Raw genomic sequence first — 9,911 nt, forward strand, 5'->3', positions numbered from 1 at the left:
TCTCATGTGATGTGCTGTCTGTGTCGTGTGTCTGTGTGACGTGTTGTGCGTGCGTGCATGCGATGTGTTGTGCGGGTGCAGGTGCGAAATGTGACTTGTGCATGACGTGCGACTGCTGTGTGTGTGACATGCAACATGCGATGTTTTGTGCGTGACGCGCGGGGTGCGCCGTGCGGCATGCTGTGTGTGAGACGCGTTGTATGTGTGACATGCAACGTGCGACGTCTTCTGCGTGATGAGCGACGTACAACGTGCGTGCGACGTGTTGTGTTTGTGACCTGCAACATGCGACCTGTTGTGTGTGACATATGATGTGCGGTGTGTGACGTGCGAGTGATCTGCCAGAGCGACGTGTGACGTGTTGTGTGTGTGACGCATTCTGTGTGTGACACCGGGTGGCCACTCAGTGTATTGCATAAACTCTTTACCTCATGGAGAAATAGTGACACCAGGTGGCCACGCAGGGTAATGCACAAAGCATTTCCCTCATGGAGCAACAGTGACACTACATGGCCACTCAGGGTAATGCATGAACAATTTCCCTCATGGAGCAACAGTGGCACTGGGTGGCCACTCAGAGTAATACACTGTTACGAATTACACCTGACAGGTCATGCACAAGAACTGCTACGAAATATACCTGACAGGTCATGCACAAGAACTACTGCGAATTATACCCGACAGGTCACGCACAGTTCGAGTCTAGGCTGAGACACACGAACAAAGTCCACAACTGCCGAGTTCCCAAAGATAATAAGTTTATTACGCTCAAGCGTGGTGCCCCCCTGCTAGTCAGGAGGGGACCCCGAATGCAGGTTATACAGAGATTATATACCTTTTAGCAAAGCATGTTGCCCTCGTGCATCGGAAACCTTAGCCAATAAACAAACACTTCTCTTATCTACCACCTATCCCTGCTAGGTACACTCCCCGTGCTAAACCATTACTTCAATTACATTACATGGTCCTAAAGCAATGCATCAGTAACTTTTCTTATCAGGATGGGAGGCTCACCTCAAGGCCAGGAGGCAGGGAGTTAGGAACAGACAAAGAACAGAAACCGGGAGTCGAGACAGGCTGGAAACAAGGGGGAGGGTTTTCACAGGAATGCAGTATCTACGGAACACTCCTCCTGGTGCATGATGTGCTTGTTTTTAGACAATGGTGGGCCCCAAACCAAAATGGAGTCACATATGCTAACTTTTCGTAAACAACACAAACAATTTCCCTCATGGAGCAAATGTGACGCCACGTGGGCACTTGCACTAATGCACAAAGCAATTCCCTCACGTAGCAACAGTGACACCGGGTGGCCACTCAGGGTAATGCACAAACAATTTCCCTCATGGAGCAACACTGACACCGTGTGGTCAATCCAGGTATTGCACAAAGCATTTCCTTCGTCGAGGAACAGTGACACTGGGTAGCCAATCCACTAATGCACAAACCATTTGCTTTATGAAGGGACAGTGAGGATGGGCGCTGGATCCCAGTTATGCACAAAGCATTTCCCTCAGAGCAATGGTAACACACGGTGACCTGTCAAAGTAATGCACAAAACCTTTCTCTCACAGCACTGCTGTGACATTCGGTGGCCATCTGGAGCAATGCAGGGGGTGACACCTGGTGGCCAGTGGGGGTAACGTACAGAGAGAGCCCTCTGGGGGCAGTGAGCGCAGGGGTTAGGACCCAGGAGACTGAGCTGTAGCAGGTCAGTCTGGAGTGCTGGGCAGAGTCCAGGACCCTCCACATGCCGTGGGTGGTGCTACCTGGTGAGTGCAGACACAGGCCGAGGGCTACTCTCAGACCCCTGCTCACGTCCTCTGCTGAATGTGGCCTGCTTTAGAGAGGACGACGAGACTGGCATGACCAGGGAAGCTCACCCAGTGATACAGAAGGAAGAGACACTTGAGGACTAAGCATCTCTTGTTACAGTCAAGTTGCTCTCCATGAAGTTACTGGACTTCAGGAAGATTCCATAGCACCTGACAATTCCTTGAGAAGGCAACAAAGGATTCCCCCATGTTTATCGTGCCCCAGTTAGATGCAGAGGTATTTTCTCAGAGGCCCCACCCTGGGAGAAGTTTGACCCCCTGCTGGGATGCCACCTGATGTACTGGGATTTCACTGAGCCTGACTGCTCCACTGGCCTGGACTCCCTCTCCATGTTTTGCTCACTTAGGCTCTCCAGCCTCTGGCAGCACACGCACATAAGGAGGGATGCAGCAGCTGTAGAATCACACGGAGTCTGTAAACAGCTCTCTACAAGAAGACTCTGCTAGGAAATCGCCCAGCACTCAAATGCAGTTCCCCTCTGGAAAGTACACCCAAAATAATACTGTCTTGAGCTGTAGCAAAATCTATACAACGTAAGCTCATAAATTCAATGTGGAGGAAGATATGCACAACTTCTTGACCTCCCCCTCCCCCGTTCAAAGTTGCACAAAGTGGGTTTAACAATAATAATAAACACAAAATAGTTTAACTATAAAAGGTAGATTTTAAGTGATTATAAGGGACAGCAAACAGAAGAAGTCAGATTACTAAGCAAATACAAATACACACGCATACTAAGCCAAAGATCTTAAAGAGACTGGATTCAAGAAGTAATTTCCCATCCTAAATGTCTTTAGGCAAGGTGAAGAGTTTCTGCAGCTTAGACTTCCAGTTGTTTCTCTTTACAGACTAGACTCCTGTCTTAGTCTGGACTCAGCCCTGGACTTCCCCCTTCTCAGTTCCTTTGTCTCTTCAGGTACTTTCAGCAGCCTTTCTACTGTCCTGCATGATTTTCATCCACTCCGACTTCTCCATGGCTCCCGAGACCTCACTTCTTGGAATGCACACGTATCCCTGTCCTACAAATGGCGACGGCACCAGGAGAGGAGAGGAGAGAGAGACTGAGAAAGTTGGCCAACACACTGGAGAAGAGAGAAAAACATGGGAGGAAGGCAAGCAACTCACCAGCTGGAGTCATCCTCCTAGGTGCAACCTTCTGCTGCAGAGGAGACAGCGTTCCTGGCCAGAGAAATGAGCAGCCCCTGAAAATGGGGACCTTGTCTCTCTCGTAACCACAGCTGATCAGGAACAATTTCTTACAAACCGAGCCCCAGCTAACAGGGCGTCCCTACCTGGAGCCAGGCGGGCCGTGAGCAAAGCCTTAACCAAACCAGACACTTATCTCACTGACATTAGCGACTGCTCCACTGCCAACTGGACAACTCCTGGCTTGCATCAACAATGCTCGTGGGCTCACTGCTCTCGCTCGCTTTCCATCCGATGAGGGGAGGAAACTCTTTGTACTAAACCCAGACCAAGGAGGAAAAAGAAATAAGTTACCTTCTGTTACGAATTATACCCAATAGGTCACACACACAAACTGCTACGAATTATACGCGATAGGTCACGCACACAAACTGCTACGAATTATACCCAGTAGGTCACACACAGTTAGAGTCTAGGCTGAGGCACATGAACAAAGTCCACAACTGCAGAGTTCCCAAAGATACTAAGTTTATTACGCTCAAGCGTGGTGCCCCCCTGCTAATCAGGAGGGGACCCCGAATGCAGGTTATACAGAGATATATACCTTTTAGCAAAGCATGTTGCCCTCGTGCATCGGAAACCTTAGCCAATAGACAAACCCTTCCCTTATCTACCACCTATCCCTGCTAGGTACATTCCCCGTGCTAGACCATTACTTCAACTACACAACATGGTCCTAAAGCAATGCACCAGTAGCCTTTCTTCTCAGGATGGGAGGCTCACCTCAAGGCCAGGACGCAGGGAGTTAGGAACAGACAAAGAACAGAAACCGGGAGTCGAGACAGGCTGGAAACAAGGGGGAGGGTTTTCACAGGAATGCAGTATCTACGGAACACTCCTCTTGGTGCATGATGTGCTTGCTTTTAGACAATGGTTGGCCCCAAACCAAAATGGAGTCACATATGCTAACTTTTCCTTAACACCATCTCAGTGGGCAACATCGCGTAGGCTATTCTTTTCTCCTCTCCCGCATGGCAGCATTCCGCTGCAACCTTCCCCCCATTAGGCCTTTAGTACTACAACTAGAAAGCACCCCTTGGAACGGCACCCAAAATAATCACTCTCCACAGCAGACTCTGGCCCCTCATCAGCCGTAATCTCACAGAGCCCCGCAAACAAAGAGTAAGCACATGGCCTCTGAAGAATACTGCAGCGAGCACAGATGAGGAATTCAAAGCACTGACCCCTTACTCACAGCCAGTTATGCGGGAGACAGAAAGCTGACGACTCTTCATGTCTGCTTAGAAAGATGTCCAAGCTGCTTAGGTACACCTCGGCCACTTCTCTGGCTAGGGCTCCTGGACAATTACTCTGCGAGAGTAGCTGCAAAAGCCAACCATGAGCTATCATTAAACAAAGCTCAATTGGTGCTTGAAATCTTGCCCTCATCCATGCATTGGCCCCACTCGATGAACAGAGATAGAGTTAACATCGACAGTCACTGCTCCACGCTTGCACGCTCTGCCCTGCAGGATTTTCGTCCGCTCCTACTTCTCCATAGCTCCCGAAACCTCACTTGTGGGAATGCACACCTACCCATGTCCTATGAAGGGAGACAGCACAAGGAGAGGAGAGGAGAGGAGAGAAAGAGAGAGTTGGCCAACACACTAGAGAAGACAGAGAAATATGAGAGCAAGGCAAGCAACTCACCACCTGGAGTCATCCTCTTGGATCCAACCTTCTGCTGCGGAGGAGACACCGTTCTTAACCAGAGAAATGAGCAGCCTCTGAAAATGGGAACCTTTTCTCCCTCGTACTTTTCCTTACAAACCCAGCTCTACCTTACGGGGCTTCCCTACCTGGACTCAGGTGGGGCGTGAGCAGAGCCCTCACCAAGACAGACACTTATCTCAGTGAGAGTGGTGGCTGCTCGGCTCGCAGGTGGACAGCTCTTGCCTGGCATCAACAATGATCACAGGCTCCCTGCTCTCACTCACTTTCCATCACATGAAGGCAGTAGACTCTGACGCTTAACTTCTTTTTCCTTGGTACTAAACCCAGCACAAGGGGGAAAAACAACAAGTAAGTTACCATCTCAGTCGTCAGTGTCTCGTTGGCTCCTCTTTTCGCCTCTCCCACACGGGGGGGGATCCGCCCTCAACCCTCTTCCCATTACACCTTTAGCATTACAACCAAAAAGCATCCCTTGCAATGGCACCCACATAGTCACTCTGTAGAGCAGACTCTGGCCCATGCCCAGCCTTAATACCACAGAGTCCCGTACCAGACGAGGAAGCACGTGGCCTCTGAAGCCCACTACAGCGAGTACAGATGAGGAATTAAAACCACTGACCATTTACTCACAGCCAGTTATGCGGGAGGCAGAAAGCTGTGGACTCTTCATGTCTCTGCAGAAGGATGTCCAGTCTGCTCATGTCCGCTTCTACTCCGGCTAGGGCTCCTGGAAAATTCCTCTGGAAGCCCAGCTGCAAAAGCCAAGCATGAGCCATCACTACACAAAGTTCGATTGGTGCTGGAAATCTTTCTCTCAACCCTGCCTCACTCTTCCATCCCATCTACATGGGCCCCACTCCATGAACAGAGACCGAGTTAACACCGACAGTCACCGCTCCACTCTCACACCCGCTGCACTGCACAATTTTCGTCCCCTCCCACTTCTTCATGGCTCCCGAGACCTCACTTGTGGGAATGCACACCTACCCATGTCCTATGAAGGGAGACGGCACAAGGAGAGAAGAGGGGAGAGAGAGTTGGCTAACACACTAGAGAAGGCAGAGAAACATGAGAGCAAGGCAAGGAACTCACCACCTAGAGTCATCCTCTTGGATCCAACCTTCTGCTGCTGAGGAGACACTGTTCCTGACCAGAGAAATGAGCAGCCTTTGAAAATGGGGACCTTTTCTCCCTCGTAACCACAGCTAGTCAGGAACCTTTTTTTACAAACCCAGCCCTACCTTATGGGGCTTTTCTACCTGGACTAAGGTGGGGCATGAGCAGAGCCCTCACCAAACCAGACACTTATCTCACCAAGACTGACAGCTGGTCGGCTCCCAGATGGAGGGCTCTTGCCTGGCATCAACAATGGTCACAGCCTCGTTGCTCTCACTCACTTTCCATCGCATGAGGGCAGTAGACTCTGAGCCTTGACTTCTTTTTTCTTGGTACTAAAGCCAGCAGAGGGGAGGAAAAACAAAAAAAATTACCACCTCCGTCTGCAATGTTGCGTAGTCTCTTCATTTCACATCTCCTGTATCCCACAGCTCCGCCCTCAACCCATCTTCCATTACTACTTTACAACTGCAATTAGAAGGCGCCCATTGTAACAGCACCCAAAATAGTCACTCTGCACAGCAGACTCTGTCCCTTCCTCAGCCTTAATCCCGGAGCCTCGTACCCAACAAGGAAGCCCACAGCCTGTGAAGAAAAGTACAGCGAGTACAGACGAGGAACTGAAAGCACTGATCTCACAGCCAGTTCTGCAGAAGGCTGAAAGCTGAGGCCTGTTTATGTCTCCTTGGAAAGATGCCCAAGCTGCTCACGTCCACTTCTGCCATATTCTCATCCGGCTAGGGCTCCTGGACAATTCCTCTGGAAGCCCAGCTGCAAAAGCCAAGCGTGAGCCATCACTACACAAAGCTCAATTGGTGCTGGAAATCTTGCCCTCAGCCCTGCCTCCCTCTTTCATCCCATCTACATCGGCCCCACTCGACGAACAGAGACCGAGTTAACACCGACAGTCACCGCTCCACTCTCGCACGCACTGCCCTGCATGATTTTCATCCCCTCCTACTTCTTCTTGGCTTCCAAGACATAGCCTGTGGGGATGCACACCTAGCGTGCCTGCCCGTGTCCTGTGAAGGGAGACAGCACAAGGAAACGCAAGGACAGAGACAGAGACAGAAACAGTGTGTGTTGGCCAACATGCTAGAGGAGAGAGAGAGAAAAACATGGTAGGATGTGGCAGTTCAATGACAAGACAGAACACAGCTTTTAGCAAGCAAGCAGGCTAGTCTGCTAACGGGCTTCCCCCTGTCAGCTTTCCACCTTCCCCTTTATTCTCTCTCTCCCCCCGCGCATTACATTCTCCAACAGATAAAAGGAATACACTGGCTTTGTTTAACATTCTTATTTACCAATTTCTATCTACCGCATTCCTTGCTCTCGGGCCTTGAGCCCAGTCCTGAGAGGCTTCCCACGGTTCATGTCATCTTGGCGAGATTCCAAGGTTGATGCCCTTGGATGGAGCAGTGTGTGCACTACTCCTACACAACACTCCAGGTGTGCCCTGAATGTTGCCAAGCGCATAAACCTTATGAATCCTACATCCCCTCCTTTTTTGTTTATTTGTGCTCGGCCATCTCATGGTAGCCAGCAATTTGCATTTGCAAGCCAATTAACTCCCGGACAGACAAGGTCATAACTCGTGGAGCCTGCCAGGGCGGTTCTCGACAAAGCCTTAACAAAGAGGGAATACATTGTACACAGCAGCAGCAAAAAATAAGCTTAAGAAGGTAAAGTGTAATTGGCCGGGCCCCAATTAGCCATGCTAGAGTACTGGGAAGAGAGGTTCGAGTAAGCAGCGAGCATCATCTCATTCCTAATTTCCTCAGGGTGATGACATACTGGAATAAGGTACGTACCTAACAATTCTTCAGCTGCTACAAAATCAAATAAACAAAAGTGGGTAACATTTGCTATTGAAGCCAATCTTTCCCATAGGTTATATGTCATTCGGGCCCATAACGGAGGAAGCGCTCCCGAGTCAACCCCTCCAGGAAATAGCAGGCACAAAAGGCATACAATCAGTACAGAATTAGCAGTAATTTGGGCGAGAATCGCCACAAACAAAGTCTCAGGAGTCTCTGGCTGTTGGTTTGCTGCAGTCTTCGTTGAGCCGCGGCGACCAATGCTTTTACTGCTCCGCATGTCACGGGCTGGCTTGGGATGCTACGTCTCTTCCGTCTCCGTCCTGCCGTTGTCGACCTGGGAGGCACCGCGTTTTCCTCCAAGGTCAGCTGAAAATCCGGTATGGGGTTCAACAGCCCCTGGTGCCACACCATGCTGTTTCAGTGCCGGTCGCACACACCGGGCTGGAACCCACAACGGTCCTGCAGGAAGAAACACAGCAGCATATCCCCGACCCCAAGTAATTAAAGGCACTGGGCCCAACCATTGCGGATCGGGCAGCTGACGGTAATAGACATGCGGTCTTTCCAGTACCTCAGATTTGTGAAAATGCCGATCCGCGGGGGTCTGCTGATCTGTGTTCAGCATTAAATTATTTAGAGTAAACAAAACAATATGCAGTTGTTGCTGAATGTCTCCTAAGGTTCGGAGACGCAGCTCCCCTTGTTTTAATTGTTTGTCGAGCAGGGTTTTTAGCATGCGATTTGCACGTTCAACAATAGCTTGGCCTGTGGAATTATAAGGGATCCCGTGTTTGAGACGGACGTCCCATTGGGCACAAAAGGTGGAGAGGGCTGTGGAGCAATAGGCCGGGGCATTATCCGTTTTTATCTGGCTCGGGTGACCCATAACAGCAAAACAGGCTAGCAAATGGTGAATAACTTTGGGAGTGGCTTCCCCACGCTGTGGGGTCGCCCAGAGGAATCCCGAATAGGTATCAATGAAAACATGTAAAAACGAATAGGGGTGGAATTGTGGCACGTGAGTGACATCCATTTGCCACAGCTGATTCGCTGCGGTACCTCTAGGGTTAACGGCATAAGAAAAGGTAGGGGCAGCAGCGGCACAGTGGGGGCAGGAACAAACAATGGAACGTGCATGATCAGCAGGAATGTGAAACTGTCGGGCCAAGACAGAGGCAGACTGATGAAAAAAGGCATGGCTTTCAATATGGTCAGAGAAAAGGGAATTTACCTGACCTCGTAACGCGCGATCAGCGCGCGCATTGCCCTCAGTGAGTGGCCCAGGCAGAGGGGTATGACTGCGAATATGAGCAACAAAATAGGGGAAATTACGAGTGGCGATGAGATACTGCAAAGACAAAAACAGGCGAAGGAGGTCCGCATCGACCTGAGGGGTAATGAGGGCTAGGGGTAAATGATCAATTACCTGATAAACATAACGGGTGTCCACAATTAAATTAAAGGAACAATCAGCAAAAAATTAAAAGGCCAAAATAACAGCAGCTAGTTCCAAGGACTAGTAAAGCTCTCCAAGCGCTGTGCATGCAAATATTGTTGTACAAGTGAATGAAGCGCTTTCAGCTTTTCTAGAGGGAGCGGCCACTGGTCAATCCATACGGGCTCTAAGGATTGCCATACCAATGGTAATGCGGATGGCAAGATGGGTGAGGGAGGATTTTGGGCCATTATATATTAATATCGAGGGTGGTGTCCAGCTTTGTAAGTAAATCACGGCCCCAAATATTGAGGTGGACAGGGAGTACAAAAGGGCGGATTGTAGCAAGGGCACAGCCTCCTGGTTTAGAGACCATGACCCAAGACAAGCTTTGGCGCCCAGCTTTGCTACCCCTGATCCCCCACAACTCTTTAGAAGGAACTGTTGGCCAACCGACCGGCCACTCCGGATCACGAATCACCGTAACGTCAGCTCCAGTGTCCACCAACCCTGTAAAAGGAACATTATTTAAGAGAAGTGTTAACTGAGGTTTCGAAGGGCGGACTGACATTGTCAGAGCAACAAGTGGAGAGGACGTGCTGTGAGATGGCGAGTGAGACAACGTGGATCCAAAGCCGCCTCCGCCCCAAGTTCGATCCTCGGCAGCTGGCACCTGATAGGGGACTAAAATGAATTGTGCAATTGACCGTCCACGCGGGAGTGACTGTGGAAGATGGGTCCACACCTGAACCTTAATAATGCCGGTGTAATCAGCGTCAATGACTCCTGGTATGACAAAAAATCCCTGTTTCCCAGCATGTGAG

The 9,911-nt window shown here is 50.1% G+C and overlaps 1 long non-coding RNA gene across 3 annotated transcripts; it reads right to left on the minus strand.

The window, feature by feature from the left end:
• Nucleotides 1–864: 864 nt before the first annotated feature.
• On the minus strand, nucleotides 865–7,061 carry LOC141975667 (uncharacterized). 3 transcript variants are annotated; one of them, XR_012635982.1, is made up of 4 exons: nucleotides 5,347–7,061; nucleotides 4,238–5,033; nucleotides 2,962–3,299; nucleotides 865–2,855 (listed from the first exon to the last, which is right to left on the minus strand). It is a non-coding gene; the product is annotated as an uncharacterized LOC141975667 (long non-coding RNA). The 3 variants fall into 3 exon arrangements; XR_012635980.1 differs by having other exon boundaries at nucleotides 4,238–7,061; XR_012635981.1 differs by having other exon boundaries at nucleotides 4,227–7,061.
• Between the last annotated feature and the right edge of the window lie 2,850 nt (nucleotides 7,062–9,911).

This window comes from Natator depressus, chromosome 21 (genome assembly GCF_965152275.1).
Source record: "Natator depressus isolate rNatDep1 chromosome 21, rNatDep2.hap1, whole genome shotgun sequence".
In the NCBI taxonomy this organism is placed as follows: Eukaryota; Metazoa; Chordata; order Testudines; family Cheloniidae; genus Natator; species Natator depressus.